The following is a 6,047-nucleotide window of genomic DNA, read 5'->3' as shown; positions in this document are numbered from 1 at the left end:
GTGGCGCCGCCTCAGTCCCGGAGCCTCCCCGCGCGCTCCCGGCCCCCGGGCCTCCGCCCGCTCCGTGGGGGCGGCTGCTTCCGTGCAGAGCGCAAGGCGCGGGGGTGCGGGCGTGCCTGCCAGTCCGAGGGGCCCAGGCCCAGGTCCCTGGCCCACTTATTTGAGGTGCCCGTCCACCCTGGTCCCAGCAGACGCTGCCCCAGGCACGCGTCACTCTGCAGGAGTCGTCAGTTAGGGGCAAGAGATGATCCCTCCAGAAATGCAGCCCCCCCAGGCTGCGGCCGGGGGCGACACTCTGTCCTCACTCGAAACCTACCCGTTCTTCCTCTCTGTGTTCACAACACCTGTTATTCTGGCTTTAACTCCCTTTTATGTCTACACTCCCCAAATTCTTTTAGATTTTGATCAAAACCATTTCACTCGCTCAAAGACCCGTTTGCACATAAAACCTTGACAGATTCACTTACGTTGTGCAGAAGTATACAACGTTGTCCCATTTGTTACAGTTTCAAAAGTGGCCCCACACTGTTTTCCCTTTTTACACATAAAACCTTCACAGATCCAGTTACCTTGTGCAGAAGTATACAACGTTGCCCCATTTGTTACAGTTTCAAAAGTGGCCCCGCACTGTTTTCCCTTTTTGCTCATAAAACCTTCACAGATCCGGCCGAGCGCTGTGGCTCACGCCTATAATCCCAGCATTTTGGGAGGCCGAGGCGGGTGGCTCAGGAGGTCAGGAGATCGAGACCATCCTGGCTAACACAGTGAAACCCCATCTCTACTAAAAAAAAAATTAAAACAATTAGCCCGGCGTGGTGGTGAACGGCTGTAGTCCCAGCTACTCGGGAGCCTGAGGCAGGAGAATGGCGTGAACCTGGGAGGCGGAGCTTGCAGTGAGCCGAGATCGTGCCACTGCACTCCAGCCTGGGCGACAGAGCAAGACTCCGTCTCCATTTGTTACACTTTCAAAAGTGGTTCTGCACTATTTTCCCTTTCTTAAAAAAAGAGCCTTGATACAGTAGCTGCAAAAAGATTTGAAAGGAAAAAACTTTTGGAAAATCAAAATATATATAGCAGTTAAAAAGCAGGCCCAGGCCGTGAGTAGCGCTCACGGCTTCCACGTCAGGATTCCCACGAATTCACCTACTTTCTACGTGTCCGCATCCTGCCTCCCACCACCACCCCCCACCTCATCATAGCTAAATGATTCAGAGGCGGCTACTGGCCCAAATGGGGCGAGTCAGACCGCCTGCTCTGAAAACTTGAAGTTACTAGTCCAGTCATTAGCACGGGATTGTGTTAATGGCAGTTTTCTGGACGGAAACTCCAGGATACCCTGCTGCTAATGAGTCTGCGGACGCCATGATTTCTCCCCTTCCCAACTTTATTGTCTGTTCCTTGACTTACATTAGGGACATTCTAATGCACTTTCCTTTTGTTTAAACTGGCTGGGGTTGGTTTCTGATGTTTGCAACCAAAGTAGCCTTAGTAAAGATTGAATAAGGTGGGGAAATGGTTATATGTAGTTCTATGGGACATGCAGGACACCATCGGTTTCAGCTTTTGCTGCATAATTCACTCCAAAACTTAGTGGTTTAAAACAGCTGAGATTTATTACTTCTTATGATTCTGAGGGTTAGCTGGTCAGTTCCTCCGCAGTTGGATTCTGATGGAGAGACAGCAGGGCTGGAAGGTTCCAGATGACCTCCTGATATAGTTGGGATAATTCTCTCCTCCAAATCTGAAGTTGAAATTGATCCCCAGTGTTGGAGGTGGGGCCTAGTGGGAAGGGAAGTGTGTGGGTCATGGGGGCAGATCCCTCATGCATGGCTTGGTGCCATTCTTTGGTAACGAGTGAGTTCTCACTCTTTTAGTTTGCATGAGAGCTGGTTGTTCAAAAAGAGCCTGGCATGTCCTCCTCTCTCTCTCTCACTCCCTTTCTCTCTCCATGTAACATGATAGCTCCCCTTCCCCTTCCACCATGATTGGAAGCTCCCTGAGGCCTCACCAGAAGCAGATGCTGACACTGTGCTTCCTGTATAGCCTGCATGAGCTATACATGAGCCAAATAAACCTGTTTTATTTATAAATTACCCAGCCTCCGGTATTCCTTTATAACAGCACAAAACAAACTAGTACACCTCCCTCACATAACTGGCAGTGGGGTGGGCTGTGGGCTGGGCTGTCTTGGTCACATCCTCCAGAAGCCTGGACTGGCATCTCAAGGTCATATACATCTCCTGCTGCATTCTCACGTTCAAAGAAATCACAAGGCTAAGAGTCAAGGGTGAGAAATAAACTTCCCTTCTGCATAAGAGGAGCAGCAAATTCACATTCCAAAAGGGATTGCATACTGGATGAAGGAATTTGCGGGCATATTTTACAATCTTCAACACAACACACACACACACACACACACACACACACACACACACACACACACACAAATAAAAGGGCACTCTGGGAGGCTAAGGCAGGCGGATCACCTGAGGTCAGGAGTTCAAGACCAGCCTGGCCAACATGGCGAAACCTCATCTTTACCAAAAATACAAAAATTTGCTGGACTTGGTGGTGCATGCTTGTAGTCCCAGCTACTCCGGAGGCTGACAGGAGAATTACTTGAACCTGAGAGGCAGAGGTAAGCTGAGATCATACCACTGTGCTCTAACCTGAGCGACTGCACCCTATTTACAAGGGAGGCTTGCAAATATCTGGCTTTTCTAGGTTCTACACTGGCATGGGAATTCATAAAAAGTGTCAAGTAGGTAGGGGATGTCTCCTGAGTATGTTTGTAGTTGGAAGGGGCAGTCAGGGGCTGGGGACGGGGGGAGAGAGAGAGAGAGAGAACAGCACCATCCAGAGACGAATGGGAAGGAGAGGGCAGAGGAGGGAAGGAGCACTGTGTGGGAGGAGCGGGTACAGAGCACGTGAATTGGGGAGGAGTCAGGAGGAGTGGGTACAGAGCACGTGAGATGGAAGATTAGCTTTTTCTCAGAAGCAAGGAAGACGTAAGTTGAGGAAGCCCTCGGAGGATGGCCTCCCCTGGCTCAGAAGAAGAAAATTATTGAGATAGGATGGGCTGGCAAGCTGAGGGAGTGATACTGCCAGAGGCTTAGGGTGGAAGGGCTCCGAGAGGTTCAGCCACACCCCCTGAGAGGTGGACAGCCTTCATGTCCCTGTGAGGCTGCCTGTTCTGCTCCTGGCCAGTCTCGGTCGCCAGCAGATTTTCTCCTGTGGAATCTGTATGCCTGTGTGGCAAATATCTATTGTTTATCTTTCAGGAGTCCAGCTCCAGACCCTTTTTTTTTTTTTTTTTTTGGAGATGGAGTCTTACTCTGTCGCCCAGGCTGGAGCGCAGTGGCGCGATCTTGGCTGACTGCAACTCCCCTTCCTGGGTTCAAGCGATTCCCCTGCCTCAGCCTCCTGAGCAGTTGGGACTACAGGCATCTGCCACCATGCCCGGCTCAATTTTGTATTTTTAGTAGAGAGAGCGTTTCACCATGTTGGCCAGGCTAGTCTTGAACTCCTGACCTCAGGTGATCCATCCGCCTCGGCCTCTCAAAGTGCTGGTATTACAGGCGTAAGCCACTGTGCCCAGCCAGATCTTCCTTTCTATTGGCTCCCCAATCTCCATCAGGGGAAGATGCCCCTCCTCGCCCAGGGCTGCCTCCCAGCCAGAGCTTCCTCTCAGCCAGGGCTTCGTCTGCCAAAATTGAGGGCACGAATCCTCCCTCTCCTGCCTATGCCTGGATCTTGCAGCCTGGTTTCTGGATTCTCCTTGGTTTCTCTTAAATTTCCACCCTTTCCATTTTTTCTGCGAGCCTCTTAGGCCAGAGGTCCTGGTACCATCCATGGCCTGTTAGGTTCTGGGTCGCATTGCAAGAGGTGAGTGGCGTGTGAACAATTACCACCTGAGCTCAGCCTCCTGTCAGATCAGCAGCAGGATTAGATTCTCATAGGATTGCGAACCCTTTTATGAACTGTGCATGTGAGGGATCTAAGTTGCGCACTCCTTATGAGAATCTGTCTAATGCCTGATGATCTAAGGTGGAACAGTTTCATCACTAAACCACCCTGCCTTGCTGCCCCACATCTGTGGAAAAATTGTCTTCCACGAAACTGGTCCTTGGTGCCAACAAGGTTGGGGACCACTGCCTTAGGTCATTCCTAAAAGTTCCCTCTTGCTTAAGAAACCAGTCCCAAGCCAGTAACATTTGCCACAGTTCTATCTTTTAATCTCTGCTCATCGGTCCTCATCTCATCTGCAGAACAAATTGACACCCTCGTCCATTGTGGCTGTTCTTCAGTACTGTACGAACAAGGGATTCTCTGGAGGGAGGCTTACCTCATCTGTTCTAGAAATACAATCTTATAGGTTATGCTTATGACTATAGTAGATTGTTTAACATCTAGACCTTACATATGGTCAATTATATCCCAGAGAGGAGTCCTTCCCACCCCATGAGTGCTGTCCAATTTGGTCTTTCTCATCATGTTCTTGTTATTTTAACACAAAGGCAAATGTATAAATGGACACGTATTGCTTCATCTGCTCACTGCTATTCCCTGTCCCCCCTGTGGTTCTTGTGGGGCTGTCAACCCCAGCTTCCCACTCTGTCCCCATCTATAGGGAAAGGGATGTGACCTGGGCTTGGCCAATCAGATCATCTCATGCCCCTGGCAACAGCTGCGCATATGATGGAAGAATCTTTGTCTATAATTGGAATACCAAGAAGTTCTCTTTTGCTGGTGGTCTTTGGCTCAGACAATATAAGCTTGAGGCTATTAAGTGGCACTTTCTCCAGCTATAGGGAGGAAGTCCTTTTCCAGTGGGAGAAGAAGAGGCCAGCCTTCAGCAGGAAAGCAGAGCTCAAAGACAAAGAGAAGGAAAGAGAGTCCCAGTGACATTGGTTGAACCCCTGGCTCTAGCTCTGCCTGAGCCCACAAATATCCTTTCTGTTTAAGCTAGTTTGAATTTTTTTTGGTCACTTCCAAGTGGATAAGTCCTGACATAATAATATGCTATTAGCTCATGTGGGAGCTGGCTGTTAAAAAGAGCTTGGCATCCCTCTTGCTCCCTCTCTTGCCATGTGACATACCTGTTGCCTTTTCCCCTTCTGCTATGGCTGTGAGCTTCCTGGGCTCCCCCACCCAGAAGCAGATGCCAGCACTGTGCTGCTTGTACAGCCTGCAGAACCATGATCCAAAAAAACCTCCTTTTTTTTTTAATAAGTTACCCAATATCTGGAATTCCTTTATATCAACGCAAAATGGACTAGTTCACAGAAGATAAGACATATTAAATATCTTAATTGGAATCAATATTTAAATGTGCTTAGATTCATTTTGAATTGAGGAGGAGTATAAAGAAAACATAAGAATGGATACAAATTAAAATAAAAGAGTTTTTGTTTCCATTCTTTCTGTGGTAGCTGCTATTATCTTAAGTCCTCAAGCGAAGGTAAGGCAAAGAATGCTAACACAGCCCTGCCACATCAACAGTTGCCCCCTGTGCCCTTCTGTGAAGTATAAGCCAGCAGTGACGGTCACAGTTGTGCAGTTTGAGGGATGTAATCAGCACCCTTTCCCAATGCAGCATGTGAAATACTCAGCTTTGAAATGTTGTTATTGGACTGAAGAAGTAATTTCAGAAAACTTTTCACAGTGGGCATCTTTGTGTGGAATGAAGACAGGTGACAACGTCAGGAACCCTACTGTCCACGGCCTTGACCCAGCTGCTACGTTCCAGTGAGGATTTGATTCCACGCACATTAGTGAAAGCTTGCTGTATCCCTGGCTGTGCTGAGGGCAGGAAATGTAAAAGACGCAGGTCTCAAACTTTAGGCTTATTTATTTATGTATTTATTTATTTATTTTTGAGACGGAGTCTTGCTCTGTCACCCAGGCTAGAGGGCAGTGGCATGATCTCGACTCACTGCAACCTCCATCTCCCTGGTTCAAGCTATTCTCCTGCCTCAGCCTCCCAAGTAGCTGGGATTACAGGCTTATGCTGACATGCTGCGCGAATTTTTGTATTTTTAATAGAG

Source organism: Pongo abelii, chromosome 1, assembly GCF_028885655.2.
Source record: "Pongo abelii isolate AG06213 chromosome 1, NHGRI_mPonAbe1-v2.0_pri, whole genome shotgun sequence".
Classification (NCBI taxonomy): Eukaryota; Metazoa; Chordata; class Mammalia; order Primates; family Hominidae; genus Pongo; species Pongo abelii.
This window is presented reverse-complemented; position numbering follows the sequence as displayed.